The sequence below is a fragment of the Manis pentadactyla genome, chromosome 1 (genome assembly GCF_030020395.1).
Source record: "Manis pentadactyla isolate mManPen7 chromosome 1, mManPen7.hap1, whole genome shotgun sequence".
Taxonomy (NCBI): Eukaryota; Metazoa; Chordata; class Mammalia; order Pholidota; family Manidae; genus Manis; species Manis pentadactyla.
The window spans coordinates 136,484,752-136,494,571 of record NC_080019.1 but is presented as its reverse complement, the minus strand read 5'-3'; the positions used below and the strand labels follow the sequence as shown (position 1 = coordinate 136,494,571).

At 32.3% G+C, this 9,820-nt stretch overlaps 1 long non-coding RNA gene across 3 annotated transcripts in view; it reads left to right on the top strand.

Annotated features, from left to right (window-relative positions):
- The window catches only part of LOC118910414 (uncharacterized), a 202,049-nt gene that overhangs the window by 121,605 nt on the left and 70,624 nt on the right, over nucleotides 1-9,820 (top strand). The window lies entirely within an intron of this gene.

Below are 9,820 nucleotides of genomic sequence, written 5' to 3'. Positions count from 1 at the left end.
AAACCCTGGATGTATTTCAGTCCTACTTTTAAGACCAGTCATTTATGTAAAGACATAGTTATAAAAAACTCTAAGATAAATAGCTTTTATCACTGCTTCTCATGGTATTTGCTATTGAAAGTGAATTTTATACTAATTTTAATTGACTCAGATTTTTAAAACAATACATTTTAACCATCATATAAGTAATGGTTAGTAATAGGTTATTTTTATGGGACCAGAAGCTAGAAATAACCATTTCCCAAAATAACTGTACTTCTTTATGCCCTTCTGCCAGGTAGAAAAAAATATATATGTTCTTGGGTTTTACCTGCATGCTATTTGCCTAATACTAAAGCTATATAATTTGGTATTTTTTTTGTTTACATTTCAAGCACTTATAATTGTGATTTTACCATTCTCAAGTAGAATAAATAAGCTTATAGGTGTCTTTTGCCTTTACTAATTATCTAGTAATGTAATAAATTACAGTATAAACCATCCAATGAGTCTGTATCTGTGGCACTTGTTCCATACTACTCATATCTATAATTCTGTTTTACCATTTTTACTTGATTTTCTACCCTCAAATCCCACGTGTGTGTGTTTGTATATCATGATAGCTTTCTGAAAAATAATACAGATAGAAGAGATAAATTGGGAAATAAATAGAATGATATCCATATTTTAAGTTTTCTAAATACCATAATTTAAACTTCAAGAGTTATTATATCTATTCAAAATTAAAAATCAAAAAGTGATATAAATATTTAAACAATTAACACTTCATCCTAAAGCTATGCCAGTAGAAAAAAGCGTAAAATATGAAATGTAATTAGTAAATAGTTAACATTGAGTAGTGAAGCCATCCTGCACTGTCTGTGACAGTTGTGGCTAAATATTTTGTATTCTAACTTATGAGATCTATATTTTATAAATCTTCGAAACTTCTATCCAGTAGATTGGTTTGCCATAAATTTGAGTATGGATCCCATTTAGTAATTGTTTCCAGTTTTTTCAGTGAAATTTTTATTAAAAGTCCTTATAAAGAACACAGGTGAACAGATTTCTAGAACATTTGAGCTTTTTACCCATGTTAAATACTGTAAGCTTATAGCTTTATAATACTCATATCTGTCAAAACTGCAGGTTTATAATTTTTTCTTTTTCTCAACAAGTTTTAAGGAGAGAATTCAGATATAAAAAGAATTCACCCACCACACCTGTTCCCTCCTTTAAGTAACTGATTACTTTCACAAAAACTAATTTTAGCATATAAGAAATGGAAAATTATTGTAAAGCGATCAATTAAAAAGGTATTTTTGAACCCAGGAACTTTCATTTCATATCCTTTAAATCAAGTTTAATATATACTAAAAGGTAAAGCTTTTCTTTGAATTAAAATTAATATTAAGAACTATATTTTTCAGGTTTCGCTGATCTTCAACACTCGAAGAGTAATTACTCTGAGACCACTTAATCAAATCTTAACATTCTTGGTGTTCTTTTCTCACTGGCTATTGACATCATAACACCATGTATCAATTGGTATTCTTTAAAATGAATAATCATAATATCTTGGCCATTGCTCACTAACGTTTTTCCTTGGAAAAAACCCTCCTCTATGTATTTATATGCATCTCTTGACTCCATATTTGGCCTAGATTAATCACTCTGCTAATTTTCTTATTCAGTTTTCTTGACAAATAAAAAAATGAGTATAAGAAAATATCTAACTTATACCATACTTATTTCCTTTGGGCATTTGACCCACACATATGCATACATAACAAGTTTCTGCAGTAGTCCAGTTTGTACACAAGGTCTGCCTTTCAACCTCATAAAAGACATTTCATCTATTTGATAATGCATTGTCCACACCTAGGATTCCAGAACATATACTGAATCTATTATCAGAAGAAAGATTATTTAAAATGCATTTAGAAATTGTTTTGAAGAATGCATCGCTGCAAGGTGGCATAGCCATGTAAACATGACACTACCATCTTATGGAATGTACAAAATGGGGTGGCTCTTGTGCCAAATAAACATTCTTCAATTAACGCTTCACAATATGTAGTGTGAATGTTCATAGTCTGTGTTTACCCATCCTGAGGCTGCTACTTTTAATGCCTCAAAAACTGTTGCCTGTGTATATTCTCCTTCTGGTGGAGCTTGGGTTAAAGATCTGATTACAGGCACATTTTCCCCTTGAGTTTGTCTAATGAGCTAAACTAAAACCAAATGAATAAAGAGAGAAGGCCTCTTAGATGAATTACATTGTCCTATAAATAAAGGTTAGAGAGGGCTATAAGGAAACTAACAACATAATAAACTCTTTATATTTGAACATAATACCATTTTGAATTCTGAAATTAGGGGGCTCATATATGAAACGTTTCCTACCCAGGATGATTTTAGTCATAGTTCTTTGGGAAAAAGTTATTTTATTTTATAGTGAGGTTTTGAATAGGTATTTGACGCCCATTATTTATTTGCAGGGAAATGGTGCATTTTCAAAATGAAATAGACTGCCTTAATGTGATTTGATCCTTTTGTTACTGAAAGATTTACTCTCACAGTGCTCATTTGTTTTGTCTGTATACTCTTACCCTTTAAAAAAAATACACATTCCTTTCATTAGTTTTATTTACAAATAAAATCTAACACCTTAACTTTGAATTAGAATGGTATATTTTCTGAACATTTTATTAATGAATCTCTTTCATGAGCTTTTCTTTTCTGGGTTCTACACCCTGAATTTTTTTTCTTTGCTTATGTTAAATTCAGTTTCATAGGCCTACTTAGAATGTTGATGTTCAAACAGTTAAATACTTCTTTGAAGCTCAGATTTTAAGCATTCTTTAGCCCTACTGACATGATTTATTCCAATTAAACATTGTCCCGCCCTCTGTGCTGTCTGTTAGGTGGTAGTAGCAAAGGTTGCTCCAGTCCCATGCAGGAGAAGCAGGGATAGACTTGGTAGATAATCTGGCCTGAGAGTCTACATCAAGTGATGGCTCTTAGATCCTTGTTGAATTCACAGGTTGTTACCACATAACAAGGGTAATGCTCTATGAACTGTGGGCAGCTGCCCTTCCTCACTTGATGCAGATATTACCCCTTTCATCATTGCCAGCATTTTCTTTCCCATTTTATTATTTTCACTGGAGGACAGAGGCCTTGTAATATTAGTTTTGTCATATTTCCTTATATGTAATATATATATGTATATGTACATATTACTTAAGACATAATTGAATTAGATACATTCTTCAATAGAAATTTTGGAACCAGTATGTCCTTTCCTAATAATTTTTCTAAAAATAAATTATTTTTAATACCAGGTAAGGCTAATAGGCAATGATCTCCATGGTGTAAACTTTAACCTAGAACTAAGCTATGCTGTTTGATAATCAGACCTCAAAGGTATAATAACTTTCTTTCATTATCAGAAAGATTATGATTAGTATGACCTAAAGCTCCAAATAGTTGTGACATCTATGAAATCCAGTTCTCTGGCTACTTCTTTCTTATTCAAGTTATCTTCCCTTCGAGCCGTGTTGTTGCTGCACTCGAGGAAGACAAAGATTTTCTTTGCTCTGATACAACTAGAAAATGTCATGAAAACTCATGTAATGAATTCTGCCTGTATAACTGGAAGAAGTGGGGGTACATTACTGCTTAAAACAAGGTTAAGCATATTTTTTTAATTACTATAATAAACAGTCAATGTTTGTTAACAAAACACACACTAAACTATTACTGTCTAAACTTCAAATGAAGACGACTGGGTAAAATTAATGAAGTGTTTCCTGAAGTCATTGCTAAAGTCTCAAAGTAAAAAGAGGCAGTCACAAACCGACTTAAGTTGCAGGAATATCAGCAGAAAGCATCCTGAATGTAGGTAGAAATGGAGGTACACTCCACTGGTCAAAAGGAGTATTTCTGTTGTCCCATAGCTATCTTAGTAATTGGAAATGCACACTAGAAGGCATGGTTTTCACATTATGTCAGATCTGCTCAGTGGATGAGTGGCACTTGATATGGAAGCTGTCCAGTAAATCCCATGTGGAAGGGGATATAAACTGGTGGACCAGGAGAGCCAGAAATGTGAGAAAAACATGTTTGAACCTCTTCTGTTCTTAAATTTTGAAGCCCTTAGTGACTTAATCTTATTTTTTTTAATAATTATTATATGCTATTGTTATTTCTTCTCAAGAACACACTGTTCTGTGACTTCTCTGTCCTGTCTTCATATTTTTAGTATCTAACACATTTTGTACTTGATCTCAAGGAGAATTTACAGGGTTTCTTTAAATTCTTAACTCAGTGTTTTTCAGGATAGGGCAAACCATTCTGAAGAAAGGAACACAAAATTCCAGACACGTTTGAGGTATGTAAAAACTCTGAAGTACTTGGCTCTTAAAGAACTGTAGGCACAGGTTAGGTTACTGTCCTGAAAATTAGGGAGGCCAAATACTACCTCTTTGTTTAGAAATTCCGCCTCTATGACTTTTTCAAGATAGCTTTTTTGTGAAAAGAGTTGCGACTTGTGAGGAGTGAATGAGTAAGCATTTTTTATTAAACAAGCTCAACTTTTATCTATTTGTTGCTGTTCATTTGTTGTTACAATGTATGCTTCTAATTCATGCAATACCCAACATGTTTTTCCTCTCTTTAAGAAATAACCCTTAGTGAAATACTTTCACTTCTAAACAATGTGATGTGTCTATATTTGAAATTCTCTTTAGTTAACAGAGATCTATGTGGGAGTATATTCAATGACATTGATAAAAATCTCTCCAAGTACCTCAAGACTAACTGACCAGGAATGGAGAATAGTCAGAGTAGAAATAAACCTCCTATGTCACCACACTATTTATTGAATTTTTTCTAAATGAAGGGGAAAAGAAGTTATAAACATTAGTCAAGGTATATGCATGTGCTATTCATTTTATAATTGTAAAAGTTGGATATCTGTGGTTTGGATAAATAATCACAGTCGCAAATCGGCTTCGTTTTAAATTGGTAGGGATTGTCTTTTCAAAAGAGTCTAACGTGTCTTTCATATGTTTCATTGATTTGTAAATCTAAAACTTTTTTGGAAGGGATATGGAATTGTGATGGCATTATTAAAGTTTGAAACTTTTGTTTATCTGATTCTTCAGCTCAGAATAACAGTGCCTCAGATCCTGAAAATTCCACTAGTTGTCTCTATTTCTCTTTGCTGTGCTGGATCTTATATACATCAATCTTTTTCCTTTACTCTTTGCTCTGCTTCACATCTTCAAAACCCAGGAACTCTCACACCACATTCCAGGTACATGGCATCAAGTTTAAGAAATATAAATGAATAGAGAATGTTTTTTCCTTTTAAAAGTAACAGGTAAAATCCCAAATCAATCTGTTACATGGACATGTTATTTTTGCATTTATATAGCACTTTCTGTTTTCATTGGGCTTAAAGTTGCAAAACTGACATTCCAATACAATGTGGCAGATTAATGTGTTTTCACATGGGGAAGCCAGAACCTTGAAGTGGTAAGTAGCCAGTTTGTAGTTGCACAATGAATATGGTAGAGATAAAATTAAAATTAGAACTCAGAGTTTCTAAGTTTCATGTAATTTTTCATCTGCTTTCTTTTATATACTAAATTCTCAAATTAGAATTGCTGTGTGCTTTCAAAATTAATTTGGACCTCTCAGAAGCACTTGTCCTATGATACACTTCTGTTTTCTTTTCTGAGATTTAAGTGCTTGTTTTCAAAAGGTTAAAAATGTTAGAAATGTGAATGAAATAAATGCAAGTAAAAGCCTCTAAACTGGTAGATTTCTTGTTTTGATAAAATCCTCATGGGCGATGCAACGAACTTTGATATTCTACCAACAGGCCTTATTCCTTGGAAAAGACATAATGGTGTATTACTAAATGCTCTTTCATCATGTAATTTGAGACTTTGCCACCTGTGAGAGAATCGAATATTTTGTTGATATGTCCTTTGAACACTAAAGTATTTAGTGGCTACTCTCAAAGTCTACTAGATAAAGAAAAGTTTTACCTGTAGCTGATTTTTCAGTCATATCATGTGCAGTCAGATCAGAAATAGGTGAACAACAAAACAGTGGACTAAGGAACCAATGGAATAATGAATGCAAGAATGAAACTTCTAAGCAATGGCTTTAAAGATATTGTATTAGATGTTATAGTTCTATGTTTGATATAATGTAAAATTCAAATAAAAAATAGGAAACATATCTAGGCTACCAATTATTCGTTTATGCCGTAGTTTCTCAGTTATTTTAAATCATTTTAACTTTCCCACTTCTGCAGCATTACAAAAAGGAGGAAATTCAAATAGGGAACAAGACATCTGGAGAAAAGTATTGATTTCAACACTATTCATGTCCCCAAATTGGAGCCCCTAAAGATTTTTCAGCAGTTGGGAAACAGTTAATCAAATTATGGTACATTCACAAGATGAAATTTTATACAGTTACTTAAATTATTAATTAGACAAATGGTAGCATGTGATAAAGAAAAGAATATGAGCTTTGGGATCAGACACATCTATATTTGAATCCTTCTGTCACTTCCAAAATCGTCAGAATACAAAGGGACTACTAGAATCTCTTAAAAGTTCTTTATAGGATCTTCTTGACATGATATAGATTGTCTGTATGTTGAGTAGTGAGATCTGAATTCAAAAGTATACTCTTAGGCCAACTTAATTTTGAGAGGTGTTGTGACAAAACACCTAACTAGATGAACTTCAGATTCACATAGACCAGGATCAAATTCTATCCATTTACTAGTGGTATGGCATTGGGTACATTACTTAACTCTCTTTGAAGCTCAGCTATCCTATCAATAAATTGCAAATAGTGACTCCACTTACCTGGCAGAGGCATTGTGATGAGATAATGTCATGATGCACAGGACTGGATAAGGATTAGGTTTTGAATACATGGTAATTATTGGCATTATTGTCATTGGGTCATTATACTAATAAAAAAATCTCTAAAAGATTTTAGTTGTCCATTTTTTGCCTAAATAATTAGTTCTCAGAATAACATTAGAGACCCTTTATAACTGTGCTCCAATCCAACTGCCTGGCAACTTCTCCTAATAACGTTCCTTGCATAAGACAGCATTCTACAATTCTTCTCTGATCATTTCCCAAACATTGATGAATCCCCACCTTTGAGCCTTTTGTCTTTCTTTAGCCTCAGATTAGATGTCTTTTTCTCTAACTTTGCCTTTTCTAACAGTTCTTCTCCTTCCAGGCTCAACTCAAGTGGGACTTCCTTCTCTATGCCTTCTTTATAGCACTCCGTATTTGTTGTTACTCCACTGTGTTCTCTAAGCACTTTGTATGAGAGAGCATGCTTCGCATCTTCCATGCATTATAATTTTGTTTATGTCTGACACTTCCCCTACATATTAAGCTCTTTGAGCACAGATGCCTTTCCCTTCTCATTTTAGTAATTCTTCTAGCAACTTAGTCATTTGTACACAGTTGACATTCACAAAATGAGGTCAAATTAAATTCAAGACTGACTAGAAATAACTTCATGTAACTCTTCTTGAATAGGTATGTGCCCCTTTGAAGTGCCCATTTGTAATTTTCATGTATATGAAGTTGGTTCAAAAGGCAAAAAATATTAGGCTACTTGACCCAAAATCACTTTTCCCCCCTTTTAACCTGGTTTTAATTAATTGTACAGATATATAAGGTATATAGGTATAGTTATATGTGCATAATACTATTTCTGTCTAGGTTAGTTCATGGAACATAGCCTTTATGTAACTCACAAGCTCCAGCCTTGGCTTGCTTACAACAGTGCCTATAATATTTTAGGAAACTTTTACTACTTGAAGATACAGAAAGACAAATGCATTGATTAACGTGTTGTATTTGGAAGACTTATAGATCCTTTGGATAGCAAATAGACTTGAGATTTCAAACATAATATTTAATAATTCTTTCTTTGGAAAGGAAGAAATTGTAGTTAAACTATGAAGGTGGTGAGATTATAGGAAGGAAAAAGCCAAAACCTAACTGTAATGTGATGTCAGCTGATCTTGAAAGAGTTCCTAATTTTAGGCTAATTAATTTTTTTAGCAGCCTTGTCTATAACTTCACCCATTGATAGGTAATGTCAATCAAGCCCCCCAGAACAATGGCTCCCTTTGTACATTTTTTATCTATTATATCCTTACAAATCTATGAGCCATTTTTATAAGAAATTACTCTGAATGACTGAAAAGATCAATTAAACTGCAAAATCCAATATATATATATTATGTACATGTGTGTATATGTATATATGTATGCATGTGTATATGTGTACAATATATATATATACATGTGTTTTTTTTCTTTTGCAAAGATTTACACCCAAAGAAATAGCCTATTCATTACCGACCTAAAGAATTTGCCTAAATACTTGGTTTAAAGTCTAAAATGTAAATGCTTAGATAAAACAGTTCATGATATCCTTTCTGACAAGAAATCAGTATTTATAATAATACAGTCAAAGAATCAAAATGTCTGATCATAATCTTATGATATTTAAATATCTTGATTACTTTCTCTTGGTATTTCAGATTGAATGAATTCTACCAAGGCACAACCTTAGATAGGGAAGGGACTGGACTTGCCAGAGTTTGACCAAAAATAAATTAATAAAAAATTTAATACTATTCAAGGTCAGGATAGACTTTCAAAACTTCCATATAGAATTGTGAACTTTACGGATAAATGTACCAGTATTTTGCAAGTCAATATATGATCCAGCTCTCTTTTATCAGAAATAGAGAATGAATTATTTAAATATTACATATTTTTCTTTGAATAGAAAAAGAGACAAAGTAGTTCAAGTACACGCCTAACATGGAAGTATTATCTGACTTAGGAAGGTTCTAGAATATGAGTTAAGAATCTTGTCTCATGAACCGCTTCTCTGTTTCATCCCATGTTGCTTCCCCAATCCCACCTCCCTGCATTCTCTTCCTGTTCATTTATATGAAACAAAACTGGGCTTCTCATCCCTCCTTGAATATATTTTTATTGTTTTCTACATTGCCAAGTTTCAAACTGCTTTTCAGTATGTATAATTCTACCTTTCCCCATGGAGACTGGATGATACTTGTGTACCATCAGAAATAAAATATACATACAAACAAACAACTAGTATAAATGATGCCTTGATGATTAAAAAATCAATTATTAATATGTAGAAACCATTTTCAATAACAGATATAATTCCTTAGGCTAGTTCAATGGTAATTATATTTAAATACATACTTTTAAAATTTATATTATCACCCTCAATACCTAGCCCAAAGAAATTAAAACTATTGTTACATGTAAAACTAGTTTATAGGTAATATGCTCAACAAAAGATTTGGAATAATGATGAAATACTATGTTTTACTAGTACTTAAAAAGAGTCAAGCTAATGTTAATGGACAGAATAATCCTTTTGCTTGATAAGAGGAAAATTCACAAATGGACAAGGATTATTTTCCTATTTTAGATCATTTTCCTTCAGTCTACCAGCTCAAAACTAGATGACAAATTCATTCTCAGTTCTTGAGGAAGAATGAGGGCTAGCACACATTTTTATATTTTAACAATTCATGATGACCCAAATATGGCATTTTTCAACAAAGTTTTCATAGCCTATGTTGCATGTATCATATATGAGATGTTTATAACTAAAAGCCCAAAGAAATTGTGAGAGAAAAAATGTGTAAAATGCTAAATCAAACTTTGCTAATTCTAAGCTTAGGTAAGGAACTAACTTATTTCTGTTACCCTGAAATTTTTACCTG